This window comes from Parasteatoda tepidariorum, chromosome 6 (assembly GCF_982258835.1).
Source record: "Parasteatoda tepidariorum strain Cologne lab strain chromosome 6, Ptep-v5.0, whole genome shotgun sequence".
Classification (NCBI taxonomy): Eukaryota; Metazoa; Arthropoda; class Arachnida; order Araneae; family Theridiidae; genus Parasteatoda; species Parasteatoda tepidariorum.
In genome coordinates, this window is record NC_141760.1 from 71,592,076 (window position 1) to 71,602,193 (window position 10,118).

The window sequence follows — 10,118 nt, forward strand, 5'->3', positions numbered from 1 at the left end:
GTCGAATTTCACCAAAAAGTTTTATATTTATTTTCTACTACATTCGTATAAAAAGAACATGAAAGTGAAGAAAAGGCATTAATATATATATAATTAGTTTTTTATTTCCTTCCCACTGTAATTGTAAATTATTATAATCTTGCTTCATTTTTAACTTACTTTATTTTCATATTAAACTATTTTAATCTTACTATATTGATTATAATCAGGTTACATGATATTTGTTTGGATCTATTGCAGTTTAACCCACTTTAGAAACTAAATAGTATGGGAAATGAGTATAAATATTATCATGGATGCAAGCTATAGCTTAATCAGATCAAGACAACCAGAACTTTATCACTCAAACTAAGTCCACCTAATGAATGTCTAATTAGTTCTTTGAAGCTAGATACATATTTGCAGAATAAAGGGCTAATCTGTCAATCTCATGACAGACAGAATGAGAGTTCGAGAGCCAGCGTTGACACCACAATATTTCCTCCATTCCTTTCAACACACGAAGAACTTCCAGAGCCCTGCACTCTGCAATTTGTTACGTTGAGCTGTTAAAATACGATACTCTTTTTCTCTCATAGATGGCAGCACTATAAAGCTGCTGAACTATTTCCAATGTCCAGTTAAACTTCTTTTTCACAGTTTCTAAGCCATGCTAGTTGTAAATGGTTAAAAAAAGTATAATTTTGTATTCATAGTTTTTTTTTAACCATACTAGATGTAAACTGTTTCAAAACCGTAAAGGTAAAAAATTCTTCTTACCGTAAGATTAACCTTCTGGGCTCTACTATGTACTGATCTACAAGGAACTAAGTTACCGTATAAGTTGAACTGTTTTTCTCACAGTTAATAGCTAGAATACCATCTTATTCATAGTAATTTGATTTGTTTTGTTTGAATATGGTAAAATAGTAATTAAATAAATTGTTATTCAACCATTTTTTCCAAGAAATTGTTAACAGTGTAGTGAGGCAAGTAAATAGTTGTGTTCAAGTTATTATTATTTTTAAATTTCAGTTGAAATTTATGTTCCCACTAATAGAAGCAGTTAATTTGCATAAAAATACCACTGCTGACTAAATTTATGCACATTTCTAAGTAAATAGAAGGTTAGAGTCCTGCTGTGGTTCTATTAAGATAATAATTTTTTCTTGTAATGTAGATATGCCGCTTAACTTTCCATATGCTAACACCGAAGATGTTTATCCTAATATTTGTCTTTATTGTTAAAAGCAAAAAATGAAATATCTCAGAAATGTCAAATATAAGATAAATAAAAGAGAGCTTGGAAATACAAAGATATTAAGAAACTATTATTTAAAAAAAATTTCTGAATGAATATATTTTATTAAAAAACCCTTTCTTCGCTTTATAATTTTGATTAATAAACAAAAAATTTTAATTAATAAACAAAAAAGTTTCTTTCTGTTAGTTAAAAATAGCATTTTTTAGAGAAAATCAAGGATGAATTCTAAGTAATCATTGGGGTTGGTGCGCGAAGCCTGCTAGTTTTTTTAGAAATAGATTCAAGTTATCTATTCTGAATAATAGAATATAAAAAATTCAAAACGTTAAGTGGAGCAAAATTTAATCAAGATTTTTTCACATTGCTAAGTAATACTTTGTATGTTTAATAATATTTATGTTTAATTGTAGTTATGTCTTATGACTTCTTGCTAAGTTTGGATATCTAATAAAGCTACTGTAGAAGAAGATCTAATAAAGCTATAGTAGGAGAATATCTAATAGAGCAATAGTAGAAGAAAATCTAATAAAGCTATAGTAGAAGAATTAACTGCACCATAAGAGACATCTTAGGATAACAAATGAAATCTTTCGATCGCAATAAGAAAAAAAGTATATCAAGTAAAAGTAAAACTACCAGAATATGGTGTTTCTGGCTCTATAAGAACACCAAAATGTTCGGTAATTTTTACCAAATGACTTGAGTAAGGATTTTGGTCAAATTACTAAAATGTGGTTTTACAATATGATATAAAATTTGGCAAATGTGGTAAAATTTGGTAATTTTATCATAATACTTAAAGCATGGCATAAAGATAATTTAGTCGGTTGATTTCCCTTTTCAGTTTTGCATTTTTTACTAAATGTGCAGTATAATGATGTTTGCAAATAAGAGATACAATTTTGAAGACCAGAATTTCCGGTAAACAGTTACCATATGAATGGAAAAGTTACCAAATAAATAGTTTAATTAAGGTATAACTTGGTTTTATGAGCCACCATTGTGGTTTATTTTACCAGTAATGTCAGTAAAAATCAGGGCAGTAATTTTACTATTCTTCTTGGGGATATTTTAATATCTTATGTGAGTTAAAACACATCTGGAATTAGATAAAAAGAACTTTGTGTATAATATGTAATTCAAATAGTATTATGCATTATAAATATCCTTATTTCATAAATAACACATAACAGACTAATAGGAAAACATTTGTTTTATATAAATATGTCGGATTACAGGAAATCTCTGATATTTATGATTAAAAAAATAATATTGAAGACTTACTATTTTGAAAAAGCAGAATTAGTACATTTTTCGGAAGACTGAATTATAGGGGAAAACTCTTATGAGCTGTTGACAGAAAAAATTGTTTTGAAAATAAAAGCTAGCTTGAAACTTAAAACTACTCTATTGAGACACAAAATCATCTTTTTCAGAATTGAATAATCCTAAGCCCTTTTTTAAAAGTAATCACAAAGAGATATGAAAGACGAACATCCATTTTATTTATGACAAATAAATTTCAAAATAATGCTATACATCAACTGAAAATGACACTTTAAGCTGTGAAAATTCAAATGATTCTGAAGTTTTAAAATTTGGTTTGTGTTTCAACTCTAAGGCGAAAAACAATTTCATGAAATCTGCGTTATCAGTCTGCAAAAAAATATGTTTATCTTTCCTTTTTACGGTATTTGAAGAAATCTAAAATGTCTAAATGTCTTCATTTGGATGCAAATGTGTAGCACTGATGAAACCCAAAAGTTTCCCAACTTTGATATATAAATGCAGAATGGAGGAATTACATATTTGAGACATATCCAAATCTCCCGGATTAGCGAAACAAATTATAAACATAAATTATATTACGGATTTTCGGGATACTTTCTTAAAATTTCTTTGTTTCATTTTTTAACAATGCATGCATTCATTTTTTCGCATGATTTATGCTTCATAAATCAACCAAAAGGTTCTCATATTTATTTATATTATTTATTTTTATATTATTTATTTTTATTTGAAAATAGAGGATTTCGAGATGTATTTTTGAAAATATTTTATGAAAGCGTGTATTGTTGTGGATGTGTTCACGAAACTGTACAGTGCAAAATACAAATCTGAAAAAATTTCTCACAAATCATCTTCGAGACATTTTATGAAAAGCTTGAAAAATCCCGTTGCAGACTAATTTTAAATTTTATAAAAATAGTTGAACAGCCATTCCAATTTTGAGTTTACGACAACTAATGTCCTACTCCATGGTCTTGTAATTTTGAATCAAATCCAGAAGACAATAGACCCCCTGAATCAAACATTACGAAAAAGTCCGCCTACGTTGAGGAATTTTTGATAGAACTCATTCACATTTTCGTTACATGGAGAGGAAAACCACGAAAAACTCCCGCGGTTAGCCTGGAGGAAAAAGGGAGTCAAACCCATGATCCGTCAACCACTGAGGATATTTTGCGTGAGCTCTGTGGTCGGTACTAACCGGGTGTGCAATTCATATCGACCAGTCATCTCTCTGATTTGAACTCGAGTCACTTCATTGAGAGGAAAGCTCTCTATCCTCTGATCTCTGTTGTAGATTAATTGAAAATCCGGCTCTTCTGAAGGCTCTTTATGAAAAGTCAAGCAAATGAGTTCACATGTTGAAAAGAATTAGATTTTCCAACTAGCTGCCTACTACATTCTATAATAATTCACATACCAACGCACATAACAATATATATATATATATATATATATATATATATATAAGTTCAAAATGAAGAATAAAATAATGAAAAATAATAGACATATGAAAAAAAAGGGGGGGGATAATAAGTAAAAAAATGACATACAACAGTTTATTTATAATTAAAAAAAAAAGAAATGTTAATTAAAAAACCGGAAAAGAAGATATAATCTTTTCTTCAGCCCACACGATTATATCCGCAAAACAGAGTGCTTTCTGATATTGTATCAATAAAGCCAAAGCAAAATATATTAATACAATAGTGTGAGGAGCACTCAAAAATTTTTTTCATAAAAATAACAACTAATAAAATAGATCACAAAAAGTAAAAATAAGTAGAAATAACATGTAAAAACAGATAATAAAATAAAATAAAAAGAAAAAACATTAAAAAGGGGGGACTATAAAGCGAGTAGCAAAATCAGATCAACTTACATGGACGGATATTTTTCAAGAATGATTTAAAAATGTTTTCACAGAAAGATTGCCAGATTGCAAAATATGAAAACAAAAGATGAAAACAAAAGCGCAAATTGAGTGTAACAAGAGGGCCTTATTGTTCTTCTTAACTTTCTTCGTGTTTTCTTGTATGTATATATATATATATATATAGCGAGAGAGAGAGAGAGTGTACTATATATACACTAGAGTGCGAGATAGCTTCAAAAAGGGAATTCAAAGCAATTGAACCATCAATTGCACTGAGTTACACGTGAAGATATGAGCAAAAAACGTGACTTAACTGAGTTTGAATGCAAAATGATTGTAGGCGCTCGAAACGTCGGAACCCTTGTCAGCAAAACGGCTGCTCTTGTGAAGTTTTTTGAGAGCAGCATTTGTTAATGTATGCAGAGAGTGGACTACCAAGCAGAAAAACGTTTCTCAGCGTCAAACTTGCGGCCGTCACAAGCTACTGACTGCTCGAGCTGAAAGGTGTCTTGCCTGAGTTGTCCCGTTCAATAGAAGAGCAACATTACGTCAAAAAGCGGGGAATCTTAATGAAGGTGCAACTGCGAACGTCTCTGAACAAACTGTGCACCGCACATTACACCGCATAGGCTATGGGAGCTAACGACGTGTTCAATAGCCTTTGTTGTCAGCCATGAAGAAGAACAGAAACCTCCAGTTTTCAGAGGAGCATAAGGATTGGACAGTAGATGACAGAAAAAAGGTCGTGTGGTCTGATGAAACACGTTTTCAATTACATCATGCTGATGGCAGGGTTCGCACATGACGAAAACAAGCATGGACCCCAACTGCATTGCCGCAACACTTCAAGCTGGAGAAGGTAATGTTATTGTTAGGAGGGCTGTTTTCTGGGATTGCATGAGTCCCTTGATTTCTGTGGAATAGCGTCTGAATGACCAAGGATATTTAAGTGTTATCACAGATCAGAAAATCCTGTTATGTTAATAGTGTACCTTGCCGGTGGTGGATACTTACAGCAAACAATGCTCCTTGTCATGCAGCTCGTACTGTCATCGGATGATTTGAAGAATGTGATGGTGACTTTACCTTGCTTCTTTGGCCCACACAATCACCAAATCTCAATCCAAAAGAGAATTTGTGGAATAAGATATGACGGGGAATTAGACAGCTGGATCTAGTACCATCAAATCTGACGGAATTGAAAAGTGCAGCGCATCAGAAATGGAGTCAAGTTTCTCCTACCATCTTCCAACATCTCAAAGAATCTATAACAAGAAGAATTCGAGCAGTATTACTAGCTAAAGGTGGTCCGACAGTGAATTGAGGGGGTGGTCATAATAATTTGACCACTCAGTGTACATATATATACATATCTGTTGGTCTGTTTATGTTATAAAGTAGTCCAAATTTTGACTGTCAATAAAATGTCCGTATAAGTTTTGTTTGTATCAATTAGTAAACTATTGAAACCTTTATATAATTTGAGCATACTAGTTAATTGGGAAATTATCCACAATTAGAATGGTAATAAAACCCATTTTGTGATAAAAGGAACTATAATTTTGCTTTTAGTAATCAGAAAATGACAAAATATTATATATCGCGATACTACACGGTGAAATGCAGTTGTTCATTCAGATATCCAAATTTCAATTGAATCCATCTTACGCAGTTACTAAAAACGTAGTAAAGAATAATCTTCATTTTAACCTTTTTTTCTTAAATTGGAAGCTTATTTTTTATTATAAGCTTAAAGAACCCCTCTTTTTTCAAATAAAAAAATGAATCAAATCTAACAAAAATATTTCTGAACCTGTAAAATGCCCAAGCATTAAAAATACATTTCTGTCAAGGTAGTTTTAGTTACTTAGTTTTGTCAAGTATGTAATCTAAAATACATTAAGATATGGAATTTTCTTATCTTTCAGTAATGAGACATCATAAGAAATTTTGAGACTCTAAGAACTCGTAAAATGGATGTTTCTCATTACCAGAATTTAAATTTATATTTAAAAGAAAATCTTCCGTATCAATTTGGTGAAGGGAATGACTTTGGGAACTTTTACGAGCAGTAAAGCTTATCATCATACACTAAATTAAGTTATTAAATTTGTCTGCAATTTCTTATATATATCCCTGAAAGATAAAAAAAATTAATTTTATTTAAATACATTCAAAACCACCAAAAGTAATTTGGGACAGTATCCACCTTGAAAATATTTGAAAATTAGCCAACATCAGCTTCAAAGTGACCAAGAAGTCAATGCGATTTATTAGAGCTATAACGATTAAACACAATTTAGAATTGCCAGCTCGAAATATGCATTTTGTATTTCATTGTAGTAGCATCATTCTGTGCTACAGTTAAAATTTATGTAAAAATTTATTTAAATGCCGAAAATTGTAACGATTTCATTCTTAATGAAATATTTTAGGGTTTCATATCAGTTCGTCGTTTTCTTATGCCCCTTATTCTAATCACCTTAATTGTCAAAAAATTTCTGCATTTCGATTTCGCATTTTCCCAGCACTGTTTTAATTTCTTCCTTAAATTTTTTCTCCTCTTCTCGCTTACTGCTGTTAGTGGTTTTTAGACCTTTTATAGCTGATTCAGCTCTAACTTAAATTATTAGAACCACGTGGTTAAGGTGCAGGATTTGGGGCCCATTGGCTTGGCGATAATTTTCGTTCAGTTTTGCTGCAACCCATTTCTGGTTACCATGATATTCTTTGCTCTCTTTGCTTATAATGACGTCACTTTACGGATTACCACTACTTTTGTTTACTGTGATGTGATTGGTTTTTGGTTTATTTTTATATGTATTGGTTGATTTTCCAATCACCGAATATAAGAGGGGAGCCCGATTGTAAGCTATTAGTTATGCCGCCTTTGTTCTTCCAATCCTGTCAGAGAACTTTTAACAAGGCAAAGATATTATAAGCTAAAAATAATCTTTGTTATACATTGAAAATATTGTAAATAAATAATATTAGCAGAATAATGAATTTAATCTTAAAATGAAAATACAGTAAGGAATTCTCTTTGACTAATATTAAACAAATTTTTTGCTCATCTTGGTATCGCCTTTGTCGCACTCGCAAAACAAGAGACGTCATATATGACAGCTCTATAATCTTGCGAGATGTTGTCTGTCTCTAAATCCAAGTGTCAGTGCTCATTAGAGTGCAAATAGGTTAAACCACAAGGTCGAGACGAATTCCGCATACGGCAGTGCTGACGTAAAATATCCTCAGAGATAGACAAATCATGGTTTAGAATTCCTTTGACAACAGGACAACCATGGTAGGTTTTCATTGTTTTCCTCTCCATGTAAGGTAAACTCGGGTCTGCTTCATCAAACAGTCCTCCACGAAGGCGAATGTCACCCAATACTTGATCAAGGACTTCCCTAGTCTTCTGTATTGGGTTCAAAATTACAAGGTTCTGGAGTTGAATATACACTCTAAAACAAAAAAATCGATGCACCAAGAAGGAGTTGTCCGATTAAAACGAAAATTGGTGGATAGGAAGACAATGTACAGAATAGTAAATTATTATAATTTCAGAACAATTGAATAATTTATTGCAGAGTTACAGTAACAAGTTCAATAAGGTGTTGACCTGCCTTTAGCCTGGATACAAGCTGCCACACGGCGTGGCATAGACCGATAAAGATCCCGGATGGTCTCTTGTGGTATTTCCTGCCAAATTCGATCCAACTGTCGAACGAGGTCATCAACATTCCGTGCCAGATGCAATCGCCTTCCCATCATATCCCTGACATGCTCGATGGGAGAGAGATCTGGTGATCTGGCAGGTCAAGGAAGCGTCAAGCTTGCAGGCAGTTCATAGCAACACGTGCCGTATGTGGTCTGGCATTGTTCTGCTGAAAAAGCAGCCCAGGGTGCTGCAAAAGGAACGGTAGCCAAACAGGTCTTAGGATGTCGTCGACGTACCGCTGTGCAGTAAGTGTACCTCTAATGACGACCAAAGGGATCCGGCTGTCAAAGGAAATGGCAACCCAGATCATAATGTCTTGCTGAGAGCCGGTGTGGCGTATAATAGTGAAGGCAGGATCCCCCTCTGCCCTGTGCGTCTCTAAACACGTCTTCGATGATCGTCAGGACACAGTTGGAAGCGGGATTCGTCGCTAAAGACTATACGTCCCCAGTTGGCATCATTCCTGCCATATCTGTTCAAAACATTCATGCATACGAAATTTCAAAGCAATCGGATGATTGCTTCTTGGTGCATCGATTTTTTTGTTATAGAGTGTAATACCCAAAAAATTTGATCGACTGTCCAACGACGGTTGTAAAATAAAATAAAATGATCCGAAGACATATAATCGTTATTCTGATCCCTTGAGTTGGCTATGCTTCACCCGCTTCGGAAGCTAAACCCCTTGCAAATTCAAGCATTTTGCGGAAAAACAGTTTAACAAGGATCGATACCGCGTCCCTTCGATAATTATGCACCCTGATCAAAATTTTCACTCAACCACTCACCAACTATCGCCAGAGATGCTTGACTCCTGTGATCTACTTGAAACTACATCTTACAAACAATATACAGCAGGAATATATAAAGGATTGTTTTTCATGCTATAGATATACAACTATCTTGCAATAAGTGGAACCTAGAGATTGACAGAGAGAGAAAAACATTGATAGAAAGGGTAGATGAAGTGACTGAATATCAGTCTTTGCAAGTGAGTCTATAAAGATAGAATAAGCTATTACACTCATTAAAAACAAACGCCATCTTTGTTAAAAGTTTGAATGAGTTACTCGTCGAGGTGCAACACAATATTTTCCGTTTTTAAATGTGGTACGGTACGGATCTTTTATTTACGTCACATTAGAGCTGCACAACATGCTATTCGCGACAGTCTGAAAAATATCTCTGGTGATGATTTGGAGACATCATACATACATCACATCCTTTTATACAGGGAGGACACATCCACAAATCATTCATTCATCCGCCGATCGTAATTTTAACCTGAAACAGAGCACGATTATTCTCTGATCTAGTACTCCCAAAGGTACTGATTTGTTATGAGATATTGGTGGATTTTGTGACCCCGACAGATTTAGCACGCACTAGTCACCCTTTTAGATTCAAACTTTCTTGAATAGAATTACGATACATACTACACAGCCTTCTGTGTCTATAAGACATATCTTAATCTGTAAGCACTACCCAGTCGTGATATAAAGCAAAACCTTAGTAGATCCAATGGTCCGGGGTTCGAACTCGGTTGAGGGTCATTATTTAAAAATTATATTTCACATATTTTTTATCAATATTATAAAGTGAATAAAATATTCCTTCTCCTTAAATTATTACTTTCCTTTTATACAAACGAATAATACCTTAAAATTTTTGGCTCATATATTATGTATATGAAAGACCCCATATCTCCCTTTTGACCTATAATTCTTAAACTCAGCCAGATATTATATTATTAAATATTATACAATTGTATCAAAGTTAATAATTCTAGACAAATTAGGAAGTTCACGAGGGGGCAAAATATGGTTCCATTGAATAAGAGCTGGAAAATACTTAATGGTTAATGTAAGATGAAGAGTCGAGTGTGGAGTGGCCATTAGTGATATGCGATAGGAAGCAACAAATTATTAAACCCAAGGGTCCACGGTTTAAACCCGGTTAAGAGTCGGTATTTTAAAAAATATATTTCA